The 26,275-nt window shown below is 40.3% G+C and overlaps 1 protein-coding gene and 1 pseudogene across 2 annotated transcripts in view; one reads left to right on the top strand and one right to left on the bottom strand.

Annotated features, from left to right (window-relative positions):
- Positions 1-23,108, bottom strand: part of LOC130867507 (60S ribosomal protein L32-like) — a 29,455-nt pseudogene extending 6,347 nt beyond the window's left edge.
- Fhl1 (four and a half LIM domains 1) overlaps positions 1-26,275 on the top strand; it is a 62,261-nt gene that overhangs the window by 17,837 nt on the left and 18,149 nt on the right. For both annotated transcript variants that reach the window (XM_057759795.1, XM_057759796.1), the window contains exon 2: positions 3,512-3,558. The gene's annotated coding sequence lies outside the window, so the exon portion shown is untranslated. The remainder of the gene's footprint in view (positions 1-3,511; positions 3,559-26,275) is intronic.

Here is a 26,275-nt window from a genome sequence, read left to right as displayed (position 1 = left end):
ACTTTATACCTAACCTTATTTAGATAACAAAACTTAGACTGTGTTACATTTAAATGATTGAAAATATACTTTAAATTACTTATTTAATTAATATTTTACTGAATAGTTATGTTGCAGGTGTTATGCTGAAATTTTTAAAATAAGGCATCTATTATCTGAACCACTTATTCTTAGGAAATTGTTGTCGGTTCTTCTAGAGGAAAGGAGCCAGCGGACATTTCGGCTATACTTATTATTGCATTTCATGGTAACGTTGAAAATAAGTTTTGAGCGGTACATATGCTAGTGCTTCAGACTCACATATTAATACAAGTAGGGGAATAGTAACAAGGCGAATGGGAAGTCTGAGCCTATTGGTTACCGTCACAGATGTTTCTAATTAAGGGAATACTTAGAGTTTATTCCATCCTCGATTTTTTTTTTTTAGGTCGAAGAAAGTATCCTGAAGAACATGATTAAGGGGTGGTTGCCATGACAATCACATCCAAAGCAACTGAAAGGAAACAATGAATCCATGGAGATCATCCATTTTGATTGATTCAACTAGTCATTTAAGTGCATTTAAACAGCTGTTGTCTCTGCTTTTTGGTTTTTTCACTTAATTCACTCAATTGATTAGCAACTTGGGGATCCTTTCAGCTTGGCTGGAAGTAATGATAGGGTCGTAGTTGTCTCTGACCAGAATACTTTGATTAAACATGAAGTGTCTTAAATGTCTCAAAGATGAAATGTCTGGCTTATTCCAGAATAACAAAATGGCATTTCTAGATTCACTTACAAATTTGTCAGAATAGGGTAAGATTGGCATGATTCATTTGAAAGTATCACTGACCCTAAAGTATTTCAGTTTTAAGGTTACTTTGCTGTCATCAGATACTCCTAGGGCTTGACTGTTGTTCTGTTTTTAACTTTGTTTCGCACAATATTGTTGACACGGTCTGCATTATGTCTGTTCAAAGCCATGGTTATATTGTATATGTTGAAAACTGCACACCGATAATGCCTACTGTATCTTCATCCTCAGGATCCCAACTAGTGTTAAGTGGAACTAGTACAGAGAAGAAAGTGAAGATGCAAGTGTAGTTCAAGTCTCTGTTACTGATGGAAAAACTGAAATATGGAAGGTAGCTCCATTGGGCTCGGTGGAACCCCAGTGTATGAGCTTTTGCTTCCTCAATCTGAGTCTTTCTCTCTTCTGCCCTCTGGAGGGTGTCAGGGAACATGAGATGCAAGGACTTCTGAAATGGATAGCCAGTGTCCTGGTCTGTTTAATAGAAGGTCTTCGGCATCGTGTAACTGGTAGCCCCTCCCTACGCAGCAAGAAATTGTGTAGGTAGCGAGAAGGCATTTGTAGGGCAAGACCTTAGGAGGGAAGCTACTTGACTCTTTTAAGTGGAGAAGCAGATTCCTTTTGAGTAGAACCCCGTATAAATTGCATCCGTCTCCAGGAATAATCAGTTCTGGAAGGGTAAGATAAAATAGGATATTCAAACTAGAGTGTGAGGAATTCAAGTTTGAAATTAAAGTTGGGCCGAATCTAAAAGAAGAATATATTTGCTATCAAGTATTTGTGGGAGCATAATAAATTGTTCCCCAGTTGATAGCATTTTAGCTGCTTGTCTGCTGTATGTAAGAAGTGACGGCTGTGTATCTAATGTTCTGTGAAGAGCTGTGTGTGTCATGCTCATTTGATTGTTTGCCTTTGGGAGGTTGCTTACTATTAGGAAGTTCAGAGAGGTTGGGCAGCTAATGGAAGGTAGAGCCAGTGTTTCACCTCAGCATGTCTGAATCTGGCAGCCTGTCTGTAAACAGCTGTGACATGCTGTAGTCTTTTGCAGCTGTATGAAAGGGTGTGGTGCCTTCTAGAAACAGCAAGTTTCATGAGTGCGGGTGAAGGATAAGATTTTTTTTTGTATATGCATGCCATACAACCTAGGTAAAAATAGGAAAGAAAGGTTTTTGTGCCTGCCATTATGAAATACCAAAGTCCAGTAGCACAAACAAAAATGTAACATGAAATAAATAATGCAATATTTTCTCTTGTGTAGGTGGGAAGAGGAGTAAAGGGTAGTCCCTGAGTTGTTTTTTGTTTTGTTTTGTTTTTGAGACAGGGTTTATTTGTGTAAAAGCTCTGATTTTCCTGGAACTCAACTTTGTAGACCAGGCTGGTCTCGAACTCACAGAATCTGCCTGCCTCTGTCTCCCGAGTGCTGGGATTAAAGGCGTGCGCCGCCACCACCTGACCTGAGTTCACTTCTAAACAACTCTCTTCGAACGTTAGTTCTTTACCACTGAGACAGATTGACCTTGCTTTTGACTTGGCCAACAAGAACCCTGTTCTTTTAAGTTAACAGTGTGTCCATTTGGACTTCATAGTTGTCCTTAACTGTGCCAGTCATCATTAAGATCTCATAAACAGACAGATCTATAAATGTCTATATTAGCATATAGAATGAACCGCACCAGCTCTTGTCTGGCACACACAAAAAATGACATCTGTAGTTACTGCTTGTTTGATAATCAGCCTGGAAGTGGTTGTGGGAGCACAGGAGGGATTTCAAGCCTGATTGCAATCCCTGCTTTATGTTTGTCCCATTGAAACTTCCTGAGAGCCTGTTCTGGGTGTGGGAACAAAACAGTTGGCAGCCGATTGTGGTGACACATACCTGTGATGCCAACAGTGGGGGAGGTGGAAGCAGGGTGATCCTGAATTTGAGGCTAGTAAGGATTACACAGTGAGGTCCTTTCTCAGATAAACAAAACCCAAACAGGATCCTGCTCAGGGAGAGTTGTCATTTATCAGGTTCCCTTTACAAGTGATAGAAGGTACACGGGGATGCGTATGGGATGGTGGGGCAGCTGCCTGTATGCCAGGAGGACATTGTGTTGTGCATTTCTGTCATGGGTAGAGCAGCCGGGAGACACCTGTTTCCTAGTACCACAGCACCATTCTCATTGGGAAGAGCCTGCGATCTAGCCTGCATCCTAATCCTGTTGTTGGTGGGAGATAACTTCAGTGGTCACAGGGTACTTCATCTCCATGACAACACCTAAATATTCCTCTGGTGACTTGTGCTCTATCCTCTGGCTGGATCAGAGCCCTCCTGTGGCAAAATATTCTAAAGATGTTAAAAGAGAAAGGAAAAAAGGCTCAACTAATAAATCTATTCTAAATGACTGAATCATTTGTTTTGATTACCCGGGTGATTGCCAAATGTTAATTTAAAACTGAAATAGGCCATGAGCTCACCCCCCTAACAATGCTGAGAGTTTGAGCTAATACAGCTTGATAATGAGGGAGCTGGATCGACTGCCAGGGCTAACATTATATGATAAACAGACATTTGGAGAAATATGCAGACCATCTTGGCTGTTTTCCGGTGGCTCTTCGGGTTAGAAATACAGAGGAGAATGTGTTGCCATGTGTCTTCTCAAAGGAAGATGATTTTTTTCTTTATTTCTGACTTTTCTTCTAAAAAGGTAATTTTGCTAATTTTTTTTTCCAATTTAGGCAACCAGTAGCTGTGTCCAGCCCTTCCGGAACACATCCTGTGTGAGGTAAGAGCTACTAATTGCTACAGATTCTTATGCTGATGTCTAACTTTCCAGTTTGTGGCATTATACAAAGAGCTTTGTTTGTTTGAGAAGTTTAAGAAGGTTTATTTCAGTTGGCCCAACCAGTATCACTGCTTACCCTAAATATTAGCTCTCTGGGGAATGCCTTTTCAAGCAAAAACCTCATTTGCTTTGAATTTGAGAACTTAAAAGTGAATGTGGCAGGCACTACCGAACTTGAAAAGAAAGAGCAGCCCGAGTTGCAGGGTGAACAGTAGGGAGCAGGAAAGCTGCGGAGAGCAAACCCTGGGATGAGTGGAAGAGGACTCCTGGTGGTGGCTGGAAACCTGGTGCTTTGTGTGGCAAGCCCAGGAAGCTTTCTGTCCTGAGTGGAAGGAGGCAAGTCACTGTAAGAACCCGGTGCTAACACCACCGAAGAGTGTTTCTGCTGGGTCACCGTAACGTGAGCCAACATGCTTTTTCTAGTTTGCCCTCAAGTTCAGAAACAGCCATGCACCATGAATGTGGTGCATGTAGCCACACGGTCCGGACTTTTTACTGTTGGCATACATTGGCTAGATATCCTCTGCTTCCTTTAGCTGGTGGCTGATTTATGCTCTGTGGTAATTCAGGCTTCCTTATTTCTTCCCTTGAGAGAAGGGACATCCATATTTGAAAATAATTGGAGGGACATCTGAGAGAGATCTACGCCAGGTACAAGGCAAAAATGAGTGCTTCCTCTTGTCCCCCAGTCTCTGTATTTATAGGAGAGACATGGTATTTGCAAGCCCTGTACTTGTTGAGATTTCCACTTTTCTACATAAAAAGGTCACTGTGCTGACGCCTTCTCTACATAGGTAAACCTGCTAAAGTCCCTTTTTTCCATATTCTTTTTTAACATTTCAGAAACATGCAGGGTTTCTTGTTCTCCCTTTGATCTTCTGAGCTCCACTGTGTGCCAAGGCAGGAGTGTTATACAGAAGTCAAGCATTTTAGAGGCAATATTCCTCAGGTGTAGGGCATACCTAGATTATTTTTCCTTTACCGTAAGAAGACTGAAAATGCCTGCAATTTCTGCTACCTCCATAGTAAGCAGGTATGAGCAAAAAAGTGGGTGATACTGGCTGCAGGTACAGCTGTGTCTAGGGCCAAATGGAAACTCTGCATTTCACACCCTACTTTTTTTTTAACTTTTTTTTTTTGGTGGGGAGAAAATTAAATCATTCAGGAAAATGGAGTTTTCAAGTTCCATAGGAGGATGGTTAAATTTTAAAATGATGTGTCCCTTTTTAAGATTTATATAGCATTTATCTTCCACAAAATTTGCAATTTTAGGGCTTGACATTACTCTGTTTGGCTGCCTTCAGTTTACAGAATTATTTGGAATACAGTTGAACACAAAATAATTCTTTTATGAAAAATTCTAAAGACAAAAATTTTGTGCTTTGGGTGTTTTACCTGCATATATGTCTGTGCAGTCCCTGAGGAGACCAGAAGAGGTTGCTGGATTCCCTATAACTTGATTTGCAGTCCCATGTGAGTGCTAATCACACTTGGGTCCTTTAGAAAAGCAGCTTAGCCACCCAGCCATTTCTCCAACCCTCACAACGTACTTGTAGCAGACACATGAGTTGGGCTAAATAAAGTACTTTAATTCGTACTGTGGAAATGATAATATTGTTAATGAATTGGATACATTTCACATTTAGGAAATATTTGTATAACTGCCATATGGTTATTTTCATTATTGATCTGGCAGGTTTTTAAAAAATATTCACCAAACAAAAATTTCGAAGACAGTAGTCATAGTGATTTGATGTGTGCCATTGATTTTGATGTGATTTCTCTTCTTGGAGCCCACATAGCGTACAAATCATCACAGATGGATTACACAGGCTTAAAGCGTTGAGAACTCTTCCATCTAGAGCCCTAGTCTCACACTGGTAGGCTGAATCTGGCACACAGAGGTGTTCTTTGAAAATGCGAGTGCTTTGCCAGCCTTGAAAAATCGAGAGCTTTCACACTCTTAAACATCCACATTGCCGTCTCTTGAAATAGCAGAAGTTTTGGCACTACCAAGCCTACGTTCCCATTTGGCTACAATAGGCTGCAGCCAAATTGCTGCTGTTCCTTTGGGGAGAGCACAGGCTGCGAGACTTGCCACAGCCTTCAGCTCTCTCCGCAGTCTTCGGGACACAAATGGTGGGGGCCTGTTGACACACTAGAACACCTTGCTCACATAGGCACTTGGCTTTTCGACTTCACTTCAAGATAACATTGTGGGTGCAAAGTTCAGACTGTCCTTTCTTGCAGATCATTGAGCTTATTTTTCTGGCCTGGGCCATCCGTGTTCATTTTAAGAAACTGCTTTAAATGGGTGGCAGGTGAACCCTAATCTGGTGGTACCTGATTAAGAGGAGCATCAAGACACATGAGTACTTTTGTTTTTTTAAATCTTATTCTGGAAGATTCCTGTGGTCTCTCTCAGGGCTTCTCAAACCAAAGTGCACATTGTGACAGAGGACTGGAGATCCTGCTTGTCACACTGCTGCTTGTCCGAGCCTCCACTGCTCTCAGTCACAAAAGGGTTTTACTCCAAAGCGACCCAGAGATGAAAAGCCTCATGCAGATCCATTGTTGTTCCTTTGGCTCAAGAGAGGGCAAGCAGTATCCTCTTACAAAGGCTGGCCAGTCTTTCTCAGCTACACCCGAGGTCCCTTCTGATTGCAGCAAGGTAGTTTAAAAACACAACTAGTTTCAATACAACATATCACATGTAGAGGATAAAGAAAACTTGTGTAAGTTTTTAATTCTAAATTATGTGCTTCTAGTAAAAATGTTACTTATGTTAGAGCAGAAGAATTATGAATTATGGATAGGAACTTTAATTATCTGAGAACATATTTATGTGACTTTTGGAATACTTTGAACAAAGACCACAGGAAATAGGCTAATTATCAAGTCTTTAGGTGTGAAATTACCATGTAAGCTGTAACGAGGTAGAAATGTCAGAAAAGAAGATAGACCAGCAGATTCATATACCTCCGTCTCTACTGTGAAACGGTATAATTTTAACAAAAAGGAAATCATGCCCAGAAAATTGGCTGCACATAGGAAAAGATAATTTCAATATTACGTACAGAAATCGTGCAGGTAGTGAGGTCTTCATAGGCCTGGTATGAGGTGCATGTTCCAGAACTACTGGCTGACCAAACTCGTCAGGAGGTAGATGGCTAAAAGCCATTCATTCACATTTTATCACAGAGTGAGTAGACACATGAAAACCCATCTAGCCTTAGTGAAATTTAAAGACAAACAATTGAAATGCTAACCAAGCTCAGGTCCACCCTTAAAACAAGAGAAAGAAGTGACACAAACTAACTTGTAAATGGCAGGAGTCAAATATTAGTAGCTTTGAATCTTATAATCCTGTTTGAGGAAGGGTGTTCTAAGCAGATTGTCCCTAGAAAAGGAGAAAAGTGACCCATGTTTAGGTATCCATCACAGTTACTTGTAAGAATAAATAATTTTAGAACAAATTTAATTGTCCAGCATTAGAAAGGTGGCTCATTTATTCAACAGGTACATTTTTTTCAACATTTGTCATTGAACCTGGGGCTCTGTGCATGCTAGGCAAGCACTCTGCAGCCTTCTTTTTGCTTTATTTTGAGGCAGTCTCAACAAATTGCCCACAATGGTCTTGGCACTCACTCTGTAGCCCAGGCAGGCCTTGAACTTGCGATCCTCCTGCCTTATTCTCAAGTAGCTGGGATTGCAGGCCTAAGGCTCAACAAAAACTTCTGGTTAAGTAAATTTTGATGGATCTGTAGTGGAATGCTATGAATTTCTTAAAAATTTAGGTTTTGGTGTTTGCTTATTAATACAAAAGAATATAGCTAACAAAAACTTGCTATGGTACAGGCTGCAAATTGTGTGTGTATGTATGTATGTATGTATGTATGTGTGCATGTACACACGTATCGTGGTTATAACTACAAGGTGATATGGATGTACAGACAACAACTGGAGGGCATGTGGATGAATGTAAGTACCATTTTATTGCTGGTTTATGATGCTTGTTTATTTTAATGTAAGCTTGTACTTCAGGGTTAAGAATCATGGAATATTCCTCTTTATCACACAGTAGGTAACTGATTGAAACAAACTCATAGGTTGGTTATTCCTGCTACCATACAGTAAGTAAATAACCATGAAACATGACCTTTTGGCCCTGGCTAGAACTTAAACACAGAGTTCCAATGGTACAAGTCTTCCTTGTGTATTTTTATCCCATTAGCTCAAATTCCTGTATCTCTTTCTTCTTCTGTGTTCTTGGTAACCTCCATGACCAAGAACATATATTGTGTTCTAGAGCTTCATGATGTAGGCCAGTACCAGGCAGGGGATGAGTCTTCATGTCTAAAGGTCCAGTATACGCTGGAGAAGAATCTTCATTTTGTTCTAACCAGAGGGCGATGGGTATGTAGCCCATCATCTCCATTCCTTTGCAGAAGCCTGCAAAATTCACTTTATGGCTAATGGTCCTTGCCAGTGCCCCTTCCCTTCTGCCATGCTCTCTGTTTCACATGAACTTGTTTGCTTTTTAATTAGGTCAGTTACTTCATGTCTGTTTCTCTTTTTTGATATGGTTTCCTCTGGCTTGGCACCACATATTTTTCCCACATGTCATTGCCTCTAGAGCTTCATGTTGCAGGCATTTTTCAAGGGGAATGGAGAGCACATTGCTGGGGAGGGAAACTCTTGACTCTCTTGCTTGCCCTTTGCTTGCATGAGCAATTCCTATTTCTTTTGGGTCTAGTTCTGTTTGGTTTTGGAGTCTTCACAGTTGGTTATGTTTGGACTAAAAGATACTTCAGAACAAATAATGGTAAGTCAGATCCGTCTGGCAAAGGTGCAGCATGTTTGTTAAGGTTACTGGTTTATTTATCTCCCCTGTCTCTATGGTGACTAAATCTGAGTCTGGGATTTAATGGACTTAATTTTGACCTTCTGTAACGTCTCCTAACTTTTCCCAGCCTTTTACTGAAAAGGAATTCATTTTCACTTGAAGAAAGAAATGCACTTCACTTACAGACTCTTAAAGCTGGTCTCTCTAGAGTTCTTGATTTTTTTTTCAATTTAAAAATTGTGTTTTTTAAAAAGAATGCCTTATGTGGATGAGTGTTTGCTTCCCCTCTGTAGTGTGTGTGCGCGCGCACGCGTGCGCATGTGTACATGTACATGTGTTTTGTTTGGTATCCGCAGAAACCAGAAGAGAGGGAATCAGAGCCTCTGGAAGTAGAGTTACCGTCTGAGTTGCCGTCTGAATGAATGCTGGGAATTGAAGGCAGGTCCCCAAGAGCAGCCAGTGCTTTTAACTGCTGGCCATCTCTTCAGCCCCCAGAATCTTTGATTTTTACAGTCCTCAGTCAGAGTACACATCACACTCAACAGCACACATATGTATTCAGTACTACTGGTGTCCAAAGAGCAATTTTCTTTTCGGTGAAATAAAGTATCTGTTAGTTATTATGAATGAACTATTCTTGTGAACATATTATTAGAGAGCTTATTGTAAGGATACTAAGTCAAAGGGAACATTGATTATACAGAACATACTTTATTTTTAAAATTATTTCTTACTCATTTTAGGATTATAAATTTACATGTTCATAAATGCTTAGACTATGTCTCAGAGTTTAAATGTGTTGAACTGCACCATAGATGCCGCAAGAAAGGTTTAGTTTGACCAGAATTCCCATAGAAGTCATCTTTGGGTACCGACATTCAAATCCATCATTTCTTCTGTACCTCACTCATGTGAATAAAGACATAGTGTCTGTCTGAGGAAGCTAGAGTCAAAACATGTTGGACCTCAGTTGCTTTAGATATCATACAGCGCTTTTCAGTCTCTTTTCTATGGTTGTAGGGCACCTCAGAGGCATTCTAGTGTCGGGAAATGCAATAATTTATCCAAAGTAAAGTCAGAGTATATTACTGTATTTATGTCTAGTACATAATGTGTTGTTCTACTCATGAAAACTGTCTATTTTAGGTCCTTTCACCTTCTCTAAGAACAAACTCACGTGAATTTTTCTTAAAACCCAAACACAGGAATCAGAAAATGATTAATAAGGTTTGCAGCAAGGGCTGTAGCAAGGGAAGCAGCGTATGTTCTTCTGACCTTGCTCTGCAAGCATAAAATAATAGAGTTCAGATTTATCATCAAGTTTAACTCAGGTCCAGTACATATTGGTAAAAACAAAAACTTCATCTGAGATATCAGAAAGTCTCCAAGACGTGGAAGTTGTTTTAAGACCTTGTCTGTCTGTCATCACCTCTTCTATTAATAGGTCAAAGCCTTGAGAAGCAGCAGCAGATGCAGGCTTGGAAAGATCCACGCTTGTGAGATGAATGTTGGATACTCCCTAGTTTCTGGTTTTGAAAACTTGACTCACTTACCTTAGAAACAACTATGAACTCAGTAAATGTATTAGGTCAGGTTCATAGGTGCATCTTACAAATGTCATTCTGGCCATATGAGAAGTGTATCTGAGGTAAAGCTTTTAGGGAAATCACAGATTGAGGCCAGAAACCCTCAGTAACACTAAAAATGAACAATACTTCTACCATCTTCATTATCATTATCCTGTCAGCTTTATGTCACATGGTGAAAGCCCAGTGTACTATGCTGATAATTGTTATAACTTACGTATTTCATTACTTCTCTCATTGGTAGTGTTTCAGCTCTGTTTAAAACAGCACTAAGAATGAAGCCAATTTAAGGAGACGTGGATGATCTCTATAGAATACATTTAGAAGGGTAGCCACATTCTCTTGTCCTGTTTGCCAGGCATAGACCATCTCTCACTGAGGATATCCAACTCTTGACTAAATAGTTTCTTAAACTGTTCTTTACCTGAAGAGAAAAGCTATGGTACATAGGTAGTTTAGTGTTTATTTGTGGTCGTCATTGAGTTTTGTGGGCATCTCTTAAATCATGAGTTTTATATGTGTGATATAACTAGTTCTATACATTATTCAAGACTTGGAAAAATAATTTGCTGAAAGTATTCCATGGGTTTCTTTCCTAGAACCAGTAGAGATTCTGTGAACTATAGTGAGCATTTACATACACAATTACTAGTGTATATTGCCTAGGAGATTTATAACCCATTTTGCCTTTTTAAATTTTTTTTTGTGTGTGATGGCTATTCTTGCTTGTGCTATTTTGCCTGCATGTATGTCTGTGTATCTTGTGCCCACAAAGGCCAGAAGAGGGCATCAGATTCCCTGGGACTGAGTTACAGATAGTTGTGAGCTGCCATGTGGGTGCTGGGAATTTAACTCAGGTCTTCTGGAAGACCAGCCAGAGTTCCTAACTGCTGAACCATCTCTCCAGCCACCTGTACAATGGTATCCTTAGCTCCTTTTAATGTTTCAACTGCAGACGAAGTGGAGATGATGTATTCCACCCTTTGCACTGGCTCACATGACAGGTTGAACTGGGAGACAGTACAAAATGCTCCAGTATTTTTGAACCCAAAGTGTGTTCCCAGCCCTATCTTCTGTACTGTGTCAATCTTTATAAAACTATACAGGTTCTTGACCTATTGGCCCCTCTCTGTTTCCCCTTTCTCCCTCTGAAACTGTTCAAATCATAAAGAGTAAAGGATTTTATTGATATTTACCATCTTAGATTGCATTCCCCTTTCCACAGGAAACTGGAAATTCCCAGGGAACATCACCCCTGGTAATACTTTAGTTTCTCTACATCGTTTATTCTCTAGTGCCAGGGGTTTGGTAAACATTGTCTAGTGACAAACTGAACCAAAGTCTTTATATCACTTACTGATGATGGCGTTACCTGGTATCACACAGAAAAGTCTCAGGATCTTTGTTTCACTCCCTTTTCCTCCAGTAGCCACATTATTGACGCCATGGTAGCTTTCTGTTGCATGAAACAATCTTTTCTTTCTCATTATAACATAGCACTGCCCCATTGATTTTATTAGGTTCTTCAGAGAGGAAACGAGAATTCCAACAGCGAACGCTGGTTCATATCACCTGGATCCTATAATTAAACCTTTTACTACATATGGCTTATCATATCATCTGACTTAAATTTTTGGATGATTTAACCTTAAACAAACTGTCATAGATTTTATTCCATGGCTTCAATTTTGACATTTTAATGATGCTATCACACTTGGTTCAAATCTTGGTGTTTATTTTGGTGGTGTCTAAGAAGAGGTACTAACTGGAGTGGAAAGACGCACAATTTTCAGATTCTAGGGATTTTATTTCTCCAGCAAGTATACAGACACAGATACTGTTCTCTTTCCCACCATGTTTCATGATTTTTTTTTTTTTTGTGCTATTGAGTCTTGGAAGGCCGGCCTAGGAAATACAGTTAGGGTTCTTTTCATGTGAATGATTTTATTTGAAATCAGACAGTTGGTATTGAGGAAAGTAGCACACAATGTTAGTCTTATGTACCATAATGTATGGGGGGGGGCGGGACCTAGAGTTAGATATTGAGGCAGGAAGTCAAATGAGGAAGTTGGGTTTTTTGTTTTGTTTTGTTTTTTGCTAGTGTGGTATTATTTTTTGTATGAAGTCTGTAATGTGGTTGGGTTTATGGTACCTAAACTCCATGGATTTAATAAGTACTAAGAGTACAGAAAGTCATTCTAGTTTGATGATGTTTACATTATAGTTCATAGAACTTTGAAATTTACAGAAGTGTTTTAGAGGTTGGACCAATAGTTGACTTACATTTTGAACATTGTATTATTTTAAAAACCTTAAAACAACAGACACATCCGACTGTGTTTTATACTATTTTAGCATTCTGAAGGAACACTTACTAATTGACTTTAAAATAAAGTAAGTAAAGGTTATTAATGTCAGCCTAAAAAAATTTTGCCTAGCACTTACTAGTCATCCATCAATGTCAGTGTAGCATTTCTGTTGGGAGAGGAAAGACAAAGGTCTTCGAAAGGCCATTACACTAAAGCCATTGGTGTTAAGGTACCAATGGCCTGTGAGATCTGATGTTACATTTGGGTTTCCAGTTACAGTGAGCACTTACCCATCTGTTATATTTAGTCTTTTCTAGTGCCGTCAGGAATCTAGGAAAGGATGAGTATACACTTTAAATTTGAAACAGCCATAAAGAGGGATATACAGATAAGAGGTTGGAGGCTGGCTCCAGCATCATCCCTCAGATGGGGCTATGAATGGATTAGGAGACTTTATTAAAAGTTTGAATATGCATATATGCAGCATTGCTGTTCAGTATGAGGTTTTTAGGGATTCCCCATTTGTGCCAGCAGAAGCTTCAGATGGGTTTGGCAGAGTCCTTTCCCTTAGAGGCAGTGGCACTCACTCCGCTTCCTTCCATTCCACATGGCATTACTCGCCCGTGGTCTTAAATACCGTTTGGAAGCCACCGTCTGCTTGTGCCGACTTGCATTGAAGTTTTCACCTTTCTCCCACATCCAGGTCTCATAGCTCAGTCTTGCTTTCACCTTACTATGCAGTTAAGAGTTTAGGATGACCTTGAACTTCTGGTCTTCCTGCCTTTCCCTGCCCAGTGCTGGGTTTACAGGTGTGTGCCAACACATGCAGTTTTAGGCTGTGCTGGGCATTGGGTCTTATGCCTGGGAGGCAGGTACTCTACTAACTGCTTCCCGAGAACCATATAACCATAAACCTCTCCCAACATTTGATTGCGAACATTTTGTATATTTTTCATCCATAGTCTGCCAGTACCAACAGCGTGTTCTGCTTGTTTATATTGTGTATGTCTGTAGGCCAGTCTGTTTTACTTGGGGCTATAGTTTAATGTAAAGCTAGTGAATTTCTTCAGCAGTTAACCAGATATTTTATACACGCAAAGTCTAGCTTTTTGAACACTGCACTAAGGTGCCTAAACTGGCATAGCATGCCATGAAATAAATTCCTCAACTTTACTTTTAAAGGTAATAGTTTTCCTGGAATTCTGGCGTAGAGTTGATAAAAAACCCCACTGGCTCATTTTACAACTGCAACTCCTTCTGTGCCCTGGACTCTGCTGACTTCTCACTGAGGCAGGATGTGCTTACAAGTTTCCTTTTCTCCAGTTAGAAGCTAGAAAACTTCTTATAGAGAGGTAGGATCATCCTTAAAAGAGCTGTTGTCACCAGTGTTGCTCCTTCCCACCTCCCACCGTCCCTGTTGCATTTGGAAGGCAGGAGAGCAGCTAGATGGTGTGTGCTGGATTCAATCCCAAGCCCTGCTCTTAAAGTCAGAGTGTTAAGTGCAAATTATTAAAACAACACTCGCTACAGTTTGAGCAGAGAGTGCGGGATGGACATGAAAGGTTTCCATGCATTGTGTTTTGTACCTGTTTATGCAGAGAGCTCTTCCTCTATCCTTCCAAAGCTGTGTAGGTCCCTCATTCCATCCCCCAGTTGGCCCATAGGGCTGACTGGGCATGCTTCCTTCTGGAAGCCTTCACTAGCGCTCTTGAGGGAACTGGCAGGAAGACCCTTAAAAGCATTTCTAAGTAGTTTCCCCCACCTCCTGTATGGGTTAATCTTCTGCTTTCCTCTTTGGTTTCGACTGCTGTTGCTTGGGTTGAGAAATGGGCTTCTGTTGTGTCGGGGGAGCATGAATTTAAATGAATTATACATAAAGATCTATATAAACTTGACCAACTGCTTCAAACAGACACATGACTCTTTGCTGCCTGTAAAAACTCATTGGCATGGTGGGATTATGTGTACTTCGGTCTTGAGAGAGACTATTAGGTTGCAGCATGTTTGATTCATCTACCACTGACTTGCCCTTTGATCTCAGAATGGGACTGACTTGTCCTGTGATGGCTTCATAATCACCCATAATAAAACTGATTTACTATATATAGTGTAAGAGTTGAGTTTTAACCTATATCTGGTTTCTGTAATAGGTCAAATGTATGAAAGGTTTCATTAGAATTTAGGTATGTACATTAAGCTTTCAAATCAGATTTATTTTTACCAATAAAAGTTTCCATAGAAATACTTCGTATTCTGTAGCTCATATGTACAGTACCATATTTCTATAAATGAGTTGAGAAGATTAATGATCTGATCTATAAGACACATGTTTAAAGTATTTAAAACTTGATTACACTATGTGATTTCGGCTTGTAGGAAGATGGTAAGGGTTCTGGATTTATGCTTACAACAGGTGACAATACTTGGGCTTCTATTCTTAGTTTGACCTCACCCACTTCTCTAAAGGCGAGGTACTTAATCTAATGTCTTGGTCCATCCATCTGTAACACCTATAATGCTGTTCCATTAAAAGAGGTTTACATTCGTTAGCATCTGAGGATTTAACATAGAAAGTGGCACAGAAGTTCAGATTGCTGGGTAGTGAGTGTCTGTTTGTGTGTCTAATGACAATCTTGACAAATTACTAATTACTACATTTAGAAAGTTACATCTCAGGAGGGAATTGATATTTGATATTGTTGTTCTGTGTGTTCTAAGTTACCATCATAACAGTAGGAAAATAAACCCCGTCCTGGCTGTGTTACAGAGGGATTAATCACTTCTTCAAGTCGTTGCTAAAGCTCTAGTCCTTTTAAACAACAGAGAACAGAAGTGTTCCTTTTCTTATTGCCTCTTCCCCCAAATAAAAGTCTTACAACTAACTTTAGTTACACTTCTTCACTTGTTGAAGTCTTTCCAAGTTATATTCTTTCTAAAGAATGAAGGATGGAGCATGTCAATTACTTAGAGCAGCTAAAAATACCCTATACAAGTATGTAGAGGAGAGTGGTTTGATTTGTACATCAAAGCGAAGAACCAAAATTGTGTGAGCTTGCCTCTATACACTTGTTCCCAGCTACTTGGGTCTTTGCAAAGACTAAGATGCTATCTAAGTACAAGAGGATTGGAGTCGTTCAACTCTGTGTGAAACTAAAAAAAAACTAGATTACTATTTTCTAAATCCAATGGACTTGAAAGTTCGGGCCAGCATGAGGGAGAGGATTTTTACCACAGAGATTGTTGGTCCCTTTTTTTTTTTTTAAATTCATAAGCACAAAGTTTGTTCCAAATTAGTCATTCTATAATTACTGAAAGATGCTTGTTATTTGGCTTGGCCATGTATTTAATAAATCATATAAACAATGAAAAAACTTAAGAAATGTTCAAAGCTATACAAAATAACTTAGTATTTCAAACTGGACTGATATAGTCTGTAAGGTCTCTTTCAGAGCACTCTAGATACTATGTGTGTTTTTTAAAGGGGGTAAAAGAAAGGGCACTTTAAGGCTTCCCTGAGGGTAATCCTCTTGGCTGGACCATACTCCAACATTTCCCCAATGAGGTCAAAGAGAAGCTTGTGTTCAGCATCCTGAGATAGCATAAACTCCTTCAGATCTTGGTCTTTTCATAATGATCTACTTCAAGGGTTTGTGCCATGTGATACACGTGAGTCACGTGCAAAATGAGAATACCTACTTAAAGCCTAATTAATTTATGAATTAATATTAGATACACAATATTGAGCACATACCATTCGCTCAAATAATTATACAGGGAAAGCAGGACAGCCATCAATATCACCATTTCATCTATGAAAGAAAATTAGTTTTCTGGTAAATAACTTGGTAGTTTGACCATCACATTTGCAGAGAAATGGATTTCAAGACTTGAGTTCTCCTCTAGGTACAACACACCAAAGCCAGAAAAAAAAATGCTCATTACTCTTATTTTATTAAATAAAAACTTAAAATGAATTTAAGTTCAATCTTGTTATCTCATTCTAATTGTACTAAAATTTAAACTGATTTTTTTGTTTGGTTTTTGAGACAGTCTTGGGAGGTTGTCTGAGATTGCCTGTTACTTGCCCTTTATTCTAAGCTATCCTTGAAATTGTGGTAGTCCTGCCTCTGGATCCCAAGTGCTCGATTTATAGGTGTGTACCCTCAGCCCTTGCTTATATGATTTGTGAACTTGTTCAAAGAGATTGGAAATTAAATACCTTATTTTACATTCCTGAATTCATGTCTTCCCTGTACAGTTCCTGATCCAAAATGGTAATTTATATAAGTGTAAGTATGTATTTATATAAGCTTAGGTATGTATTTGTGGCATTAAATGGGGAGCTACTTTGGAGGGAAATAAGAGTAACTAAGTTTTCCTGTATTTTCATAGTCCTGGTTTGCTACAACACTCCACATCAGCGTCTAGCAAAAAATAGCGTGTGTGCTTTTAAGAGTTCCCTCAGAGTCTTCCACTATCTCGGACTCTCACAACCTTTCTACCTCCTCTTATAGATCTCTGAGCCTTGAGGAGGAGGTGTTTGATCAAAAACATCCCAATTTTGGTTCCGCTGATTTATAAACATCAATCCTTCTCTTGCACCCACAGTTAATTTTTTGTAATGTTTGCTGTGAAATTGGAGTGAAGGGGCTGGTGACATTCCCTTGCCTTGTGCATCTGTAGAAATGGGTTAAATCAGTCACAGATAGTCACGGACCTTCCATCCTTCTTTCAGTTCTTCTGTGACCTTTTAAAAAGCCAGTGCCTGTTTCAGAAAGGATTGAACGTTGAGGCTCTAGGAGTCAAGGCACTCTTGGGCTTTGAAGCAGAAACAATTGCAGGCTGAACTGAAAAGTTTCTGAGGTAGATGTAGTTGAAGATTCCATGACAGACTTACATAATGAACAGGGCTGCTACTCTGCTTTCCCAGCGTGCAGGTTAAGGTCAGACCCGTGACTCAGAGTTGTGCACTTTCTGGGTAGTATGCATCAGTGACATGTCTCCATTCTCATCCCAGAAGGGCTTGTGCCCAGCTCAGGTTGCTCACATTTTAATCCCCAGCTGGGAGGCCTCCTTTCCTTCCTTCCTTCCTTCCTTCCTTCCTTATTTATTTATTTATTTATTTATTTATTTTTTAATAGAGAAAGAAAACAACATGAACATTTGGAAGCCAAGTGCTTTAGAGGTTTTCAGCCTAAAGACTTAATGAACACCAAGGCACCCTCTTAATTGAGAAGTAGCTCTTAGTTGCCACTAATGTCTCCTGGTGTGGCTCTGCATGAATATGTGGTGTGTACATGCTTAATAATGTGCTTTACTAAGTTGGATATTTTAAATTCATTTAAAATCAAAGGCAAGGCCCTTTGATTTACTGTAAAGAATGCAGACTTGGGATCAAAAGCTACTTACTCTCTGGATAGCTTACTAGCTAAAGGTGATCTTAGCATACTTGGCATAAGATTTCTAGATGGCAATAGGATCGAGAACCCATTGCCATTGTTCTTCAGTTCTCAGTAGTCCTCATTGTCCATTATGTTCAGCGAGACCGGTTTTGTCCCATGCTTTTTCAGTCCCTGGCCAGCTGGCCTTGGTGAGTTCCCGATAGAACATCCCCATTGCCTCAGTGTGTGGGTGCACCCCTCGCAGTCCTGAGTTCCTTGCTCGTGCTCACTCTTCTTCTGCTCCTCCTTTGGATCGTGAGACTTCAGTCCAGTGCTCCAATGTTGGTCTCTGTCTCTGTCTTCTTTCATCGCCTGATGAAGGTTAATATTCAGGGGGATGCTTATATGTTTTTCTTTGGGTTCACCTTCTTATTTAGCTTCTTATTTAGCCAGGTAGTTTGGATGCTCACCTTAATAGACCTGGATGGAGGTGGGTGGTCCTTGGACCTCCCACAGGGCAGAGAAACCTGCTTGCTCTTTGGGCTGAGGAGGAAGGAAGACTTGATTGGGGGAGGGGGAGGGAATGGGAGGTGGTGGCGGGGAAGAGGCAGAAATCTTTAATAATTAAATTAATTAATTAATAATAAAAAAAAGAAAATACAAAAAAAAGATTTCTAGATGGCATCTTCTCTGTATGTACAGAAATAATCTGTCACGTCACTAGGTTTTGGGAGCTACTTGATCCATTTGAATTTTCCATTTGCTTATCTTGTTTTTTTTTTTTTCTATTACTTTTTTTTTCCTTTTGGTTTTTTGAAACAGGGTTTTTCTATGAAGTCCTAGCTGTCCTGGAACTTTGTAGACCAGGCTGGCCTCAAACTCATGAGATCCACCTGCCTCTGCCTCCTGAGTGCTGGGTTTAGAAGCGTGCGCCACCACTGCCTGGCTCATCTCTTCGTTTCTTTGTGATCAAAACTCGCATCCATTTAGTGCAGCCAGCTCTTCTTGACTCACTACATTTTTAGTTGGTACACCCAGCTTTCTTAGAGCACTGTTTGTCATAAGAAAACACTAGAGGAGCCCATTCCCTATGGAGAGATACCTTGCTCAGCCTAGGCACTGGGGGGGGGGGGGTCTTGGTCCTGCCTCAACGAGGTGATGGGACAGACTCTCCAGGGGAGGCCTTACCCTCTCTGAGGAGCACACAGGGAATGGGGTAGGTGGAAGATAGGAGGAGTGGGAGGAGAGGAGGGAGGGGCAACTGGGATTGATACAAATAAATAAATGAATAAATAAATAAAATGAAAAGATAACACTGGAAATTCATAACTATTAACAATGGACTCATCTATATCTATATCCATATCTATATCTATCTATCTATCCTATCTATCTCCACATGTCTACATACTATATACATATGAAAAATGGGAAAGCTCATTATGTATTGACATGGACATTTCTCTAAATATAAATTCCAACGGAATAAGTTGAAACAGCAAGGTAAAGAGTAGAATATATAATAAGCTACCTTTTGTCTTTTAAAAACAAATTAAAATATGTAATATCTCCCTCTCTTCACTGCAGCCCCTACCATGTTGATACTCCAAACTCCTTCTCAAATTCATGTCCTCTTTTTATTTAATTAGATTTTTTGGTTTTTGTTGTGTTTTGTATCAAGACAGGGTTTCTCTGTAGCTTTGGAGCTTGTCCTAGAACTTGCTCTGTAGACTAGGCTGGCCTTAAACATACATATACATACATACACACACACACACATATGGCTGGATATAGGGCTGGTGAAACAGCTTAGCAGGTAAAGGTGCTTGCTGCCTGGCCTGACCACCTGAGTTCAATTCCTGGAACTCATGGAGAGAACCAGTTCCCTCAAGTTGTCCTCTGATCTCTGCATGTGCATACACCAGCCAGTAAAGAAATGAAACTATGAAAACTTAAAAGCACATATTAAAAAACCTTCATGCAAAAAGATGCTCATAGTAGCATTACTTACACTGGCCAAAAAGTAGAGATGACTCGCATGTGCCCTCTAACACCTGGATGAACAGTGCATTGTGCATCTGGACACTGGAGTAGCGTTCAACTGGGAAACAAAGTAGTAATTGATGTTTAACATCCTTGAAAATACCTAATGGAAGAAAAACAGTGAACAATACCAGACACAGAATACCACTTGTCTTAGAGTCAATATGGTTGTGATGAAACACCGTGAACAGAAGCAAATTGTGGAGGAAAGGGTTTATTTAGTTCACGGTTCATCATCAAAATGGTGAGAACAGGAACTCAAGCAGGACTGGATCCTGGAGGCAGAAAGTGATGCAGAGGCCATGGAGGGGTGCTGCTTACTGGCTTGCTTAGCCTGCTCTCTTACAGAACGCAGGACCACCAGCCCAGGAACGGTACCACCCACAGTGGGCTGGGCCCTTCCCCATCAAACGTTATTTAAGAAAATGCCCTAGTCAGATATTATGGAGGCTTTTTTCAATTGAGGTTTCCTCCTCTCAGATGTCTTTAGCTTGTGTCAAGTTGACATAAAACTAGCCAGGACACTACATATTATATGATTCCGTTTATATAAAATGTCTGAAATAGGCAACTCCATAGAGGCAGGAAGTAGGCTTGTCGTTGTGAGAGGCTGGCCTAGGATGGGGAGGGTGCTGGTGGTGGGAAGAAAGAAGAGGGACTGCTTAGAAGGCCAGACCGCTTTGGGAGTGGTGAACACGCTCCGAAGTTAGTGTGGATGGCTGTATAACTGTGTGAATATGCTGTAGACCTGTTGAATTGAGTACACTAACAGGGTGGGTTCTTAGCCTGTGTTCTTTTTATAGTGTATTTGAATAGATAAAGACCAACTTGATGAAGTCTGGAACTTGGAAGCTTTAGCAATTACTGTGACATGTAAAATCATGCACAGCTTCTTGAGTTTCCACCCAAGAAATATTATCATTCTGAAATATTTTTATGTACTATTACTGATAACTCCAGAGGACTTGATGTCTTTTAGCTACCTTTACTACCATTCACCGATGATTTTTTTATTTTATAGAGGAATATTATTAACTCACATGAATCCCTGATTGGTGGAAGTATAGGGAAAATAGGTAAGGCATTCTTAATGGGAATTAAGGGTTGAGACATTATGACTGTGGGTCTTCCCTAGCTCTGCCTCTAGAGCGGTGATGGGAGTTTGGAGAAGAGCCTAGGGAAGACACTGAGAGCAGTCTGCCCTCTCCTCCAAACTGACCCCACAGCTGTCCCCTGCTCCATCGTACTACTTCTCAGGGGCTGTGCATTGTTCCTGTCCCTTTCCTTGTGTTCTCTTGGGATGAGCTGAGTCATCAGGTTTAAGGAAGGGAAGGGGTAGCTTTAGGAGTCTTGGGTGATCTCTGTAGGCCTGAGAATATAGCTTATTTCCCCCCCATAGTCACTTTCTGTACTGGCTCATTGTGGATTGCTGTCTAGAAGGCCAATTGCTACCATTTCATTTGTCCCGTCCACAGATTGGTTAGAAAATTCTTCTTGCCTTTGAACCAAAAGTTCATCTTGGCATAGATACGCGGGATTGACTTCAATGAATATTTGATCATGTATAGGGCAAATATTTCTAACACTTGAGACCTTAGGCCTTGCCCAAGCTGTGATCCAAGGCAACTCTTTCACCTGATCTTCTGAGCCTGTCCTATACTTGGTTTAATAAAATAGGTCTTTCATATCTATATCCCTGGCATGCATTGAAAATCACCTTACAGAATGCAATTGTAGTTTTGCAGACTGGAGATGGTTCCTGGCAATGGAGTAGCCTCTTTTTGTTGTTGGTCCTGAGAAATGAACATAAGTTCTGAGATGCGTGTGACCCAAAGTTAACCTGCCTTATTCGTTCATACTCAGAAGTTGTGTTTGGAAAGGCTCCCTCACCCACTTTGTTAACTGGGTTCTTTTTTTGTAGGAAGGATACAGGAAAAACCCTTACTCACTCCTAGATCAGGCAGGTGCCCTTGATCTACCTAGCCATTCCCTTGAGAATTCAAGGAGCTTTGTTCTCCCGTGTTCTCTCATTTGTTCAGAAACCATTCTTACTCATGTTTGGGCATGTAGCCCTCTCCTTTGGGCTGTTCTGTTCCAACCTCCATTACTCTCAGTCCTGAGGACTTTCAACTTTGCTCCAAGTTCTCCAGTTATTCGCAGGCCCATGGTCTTTCAAACTGGGCTCTTGGCCAAGATCCCGAGCTCTTATCTCCTTTCCACATACCTCCTGTGAACTGGTGAACTTAATAAACTCTACTGCAGGAAGCTGATGTTTGGGGATGGCTACATTTTTGCAGTGTCATTAAATAACTAATATATAGTGATTGCCACTCTCCTGAGTTACAAACATGCTCTATTTTTCATAATAATCATATCACATAGGTCTTCATCAGAATGGTATCACATAGACACTATTATTATTTCCATTTTGCAGACAAGCAAGTTGAATTACAGAGAAATTAGATAAAAATTTTCCCATGTCATACAACCAGAAAGTGATAAAGGTAGAACTCTTCTCCAAACATTGTGACTCCAGAGTCCATTCTGTGAGCCACTGTGCTTTTCTCACCTGAACTTCATAAAATCAGTATATACATACTAAATTTGGAGACAACCACAATTATTTATCTTCAAGGTAATGTTAATTGTTGAACCAATCTCATGTAAAACTAAGCCCTGAATGGAGAGATTTGAGAAGTTCTGTGCAGTCCACACAACTATTTGAAGTTCATGAATGCGGTAGACTAATTACTGTTAATTACTGTCTCATTTTTCATACGTTAAGCAACCCAGGTTTTTGAACATTAGGTACACATTTCACATATTTGTTCTTTTTCATTGTTACCGTGCTTGAAAATAAAGATGAAATGGGTCTGGAGAGGTAATCTTTGAGTTGAGAGAGTTCTCTGTTTTTGCAGAAGACCTGGGGCTCATTCCAAGCATCCGCATGGTGGTTCTCAACTGTCTGTAACATCAGAACTATGTTCTGACCTCCACAGGTACCAGACTAGCACATGATAGACATAACATCCATACAGAAAAAGTATTCGCATATGTAAAACAAAAGTTTAGGAAACAAGACAGGCTGAAATTGAGGTTAATGTGACAGTCTTCCCAAGCGTATGTCCTTTACTAACTTCTGCTACGATAGACCTAGTTAAGATCCTTTTTGGGATGTCCTAATGGACTGCACCCAGGGCCTTGCCTATGTGTAGGCCTGTGTTCTACTGAGTTCTATCTCCAGCTCTGCTGCCTTCTTTTCTGTGAGGCCCGTGTGCTGACTTGTGTTCTCATCCTTCTCTTCAATGTACTTGCTAACTGCCATAGAGAACACAGTGCTTGACTCTGGGAGATTTGAAACTACTCTTGTCCTTAAGTGTCTGCCTCCTCTTGTTCCCCCTTCAGCCTAGTCTTTCTATCTTGTAACTTAGTGTCAACTACCAATTTGGAGTTAACTAGAGTTTATGGTCTTGTCAACTAGACTCTCGCTGTTGCATGAGAGAATCCATCATGTTTCATTCCCCGCTTAGGATTAGTGGCCCAAATTAGTCTCTATTGATATTTAGGAAAGATAAGGGACCATGATCATCACTTGCTACAAACTTAATTCGTAGGCTCTGTGTTGTAATGAGTAAGTCCTCTAGTTGGAACCATCTTGACTGGGTATGAGGAATAGTTCTTCCAAAATTTCTGTTCTCATCATATATAGACTGGCTGTCAGGGAAGACAAGCTACCCATTGGGGCAATAATCTGTTGGTAGACCACACACCAAGATCAGTAGATCAGTTGTCACAAAGTAGGGCCTGGCATTGAAGCTCTTCCCATAGAGAGTTATTCTTGTTTGCTCTCAACATGAGTCACTGTGGGCTGCCACTCTCTTGGGTGGAGTCTAGATTGAGACACTTGTAGGGCAAACAAGACAGATAGAAGAAGCCAAGTGAGCTTTAGCCCTCTGCAATTCTTCAGTTTGCCACAAACCCAGAGTGGCTCCATTATCAAAGTAGTTAACTCTAGCACTTAACAAAAGAGGGTCTTCCCGAGTGACATCCGTCCCTTCTTGGTCTTTCTTCCTGTCATTCTCACACTCCACCGCATTAAGTTCAGATTCTCTTTTGAGCAAACCTACTTAACCACACATGAGTTTCTTCAGTATCAACATCCAGTTCAACAGCTATGCTCTGCTTACAGTTTGAACAGAGGAATGCAGAATATTGTAAAATACTCACCATAGTCTTTTAATAAAAGGAAGATCGATTATATGTCACTAGGCTAAATACTTTGCACTCACGAAGAACTGTGGGCTCTTTGTAATCAAAGTAGTTAATCATAGTTGTCAGCACTAAGGATAAAGGTATGAGGGCTAGGGTTGTAACTCAGTGGCACAGTGCGTCCCCAGCATGTTCAAGGCCCTGATGCCAGCCCCACTACCAGGGAAAGGCTAAAGGCATGGGTGCTTTATTTGGCCTGTTCTTCTTGCTGTTTAGGATATTCATCAGCTGGGTGAACGGTAGACTAAGGCCACAGGACGCTTAGCCCTCTCACATCTCAGGAGCATGGAAGGCCTGTAGCAGGTGGACTCAGTGATTGCCAGGGCTTGGGATGATTGAAAGGGTGTTTTGAATCATGGCACATGGCAACATGGAAATAAAACAGATACATGACAAGTGGCTGGTAGAAATAGACTAGGAGAGAATTTTAACACCTAAAATATGACAAAGATTTATCCCTACCAGTAGCGTCTCAGATTCATAAAGACATTTATTTCCCTTGATCTATATTTATGTATTTTCTTCTAAAACTTTTATGGATTCTTATTTCTTTGTTCCACTTTTTTCTTTATTTCTCATCTAAATTCTTAGCTAATTTTTGTTTGTTGTAAAGTCTGATATCATTATCATAGGGTCTTCCTTTGCTAGTCATGTGTTCAGTGTTAATTCTAATGGTGATTTCTGGTTAGAGCCACAAAAAATATCCATTGGACGTGGTTCTGATGGTTTCTGTATCTTGGTGAGCGTCTTTAAAAACATGGAAAAGGACAGACTTTGGGGACAAGAAACTTTACAAACTATTACTAATAATGATATGACATTTCTAAAAGTCAGATAACAGAAAGCATGGCATACACTTTCATTTGTAATTCCTGAGTGAGTATTATAAAGAAACCCTAGGCCATGATGAATTGCAAGATAAATTATCTTCAATAGACTTACTTGGCATTTTCAAGTTGCCTTGGCATTTATAGTCATTTTGTGTATCTTATGGCATTTGTCATGGGTCTTCTCCTTCCCATAGACACTCTTGTCTTTTCTCTGATACTCAGAGGCCCTTTGGGCAAGCAGAATTCTGGGTTTTCATTTGGCTCTTATGTTATGAAGCAGCACTTGTGTGATCCCGGAGTGTTCCTTCATTTTGCTCTTTCATGGGTATGCTGGGAATTGTGACATTTAAGAAGTGGCATTGCAAAATTGGACATGTCATTTGGCAAAGGGTTCCTTCAGCCTTAAAGATTGCCAGGAACCCGAGATGGCTGAAGCTGCTGGACTTATTTCTGGCATGAGTACACAGGGCAAAAAATACTCTGGACGGTTCACCATTGAATCCCATCATATCATAGTACATGACGAGATGCTTTAATCTTGTGTTTAGACTCACTCAGGAAAAATGGTGGAGGGACTTGTAGCCTGACAAAATTATTCTGGGAGAAACTTACGATGGATTAATTTATTTATAGTAGGAAAGAATAAAATAATATATGGAAGTTCAAGATGAAACCACCAAGACTCCATTCCAGGTTGTAATCACGTTTTTGCTTTTGGCCATGACTAGTGGTTTTAATTGTTTTAATGAGTTTTCAGTAATTTGGAAAATTTCTTGAGTAAAAAGAAAATGGAGTAAGATAGAAGACCGACTAACCGACCACAAGTCATGCTGTGAAAGAGGAGCTCTTGAGATGCATGGGCCAAGTGGGTCACCGAATTTGCTGTGTGACTCTTGGGTTTCACGCATTTGAACTTTGAAGTGTGATCCTCCCAGTGGTAGTTCAGAGGTAGAGTCTAGGATTATATTGCAGTATGAGAATTCTTACATTTGGTCTTTCTTTCTTGACTTGAAATGCTAGGTACCATTAAAGTCTGTTTGCTCTTGCCATCTCAGAAGAACCTCAACCGTAAAGGGCTGCATGAAGTGCCGCTCTTTCACACTGGCTCCACCTCACACAGTCTCCCCTATTTTCCTGCTCACCCAGAATTTCAGTGGTAGTCAGCTTTTGACTCCATCCCTTCCTCTGCAACTAATACCTCCTCTCTCCTGCCCTCTAACATCCCTTCTACCTAATCTTGTCTTTCTGTCCCCATTGCTAGTATTCATATTCATTTAGCCCTGCCCTGTATATTATCTGGTCAAATGCAGTGCCCTTCAAGGCCACTTCCCAGCCTTTAGATTCTTCCTTTGAGATCTCCCCTTAGGACTGCTCACATCACTCAGATCTTACC

The sequence above is a fragment of the Chionomys nivalis genome, chromosome X, assembly GCF_950005125.1.
Source record: "Chionomys nivalis chromosome X, mChiNiv1.1, whole genome shotgun sequence".
Lineage (NCBI taxonomy): Eukaryota > Metazoa > Chordata > Mammalia > Rodentia > Cricetidae > Chionomys > Chionomys nivalis.
Note: the sequence above shows the minus strand (reverse complement) of the source record. Positions and strands in the feature narration are given on the sequence as shown.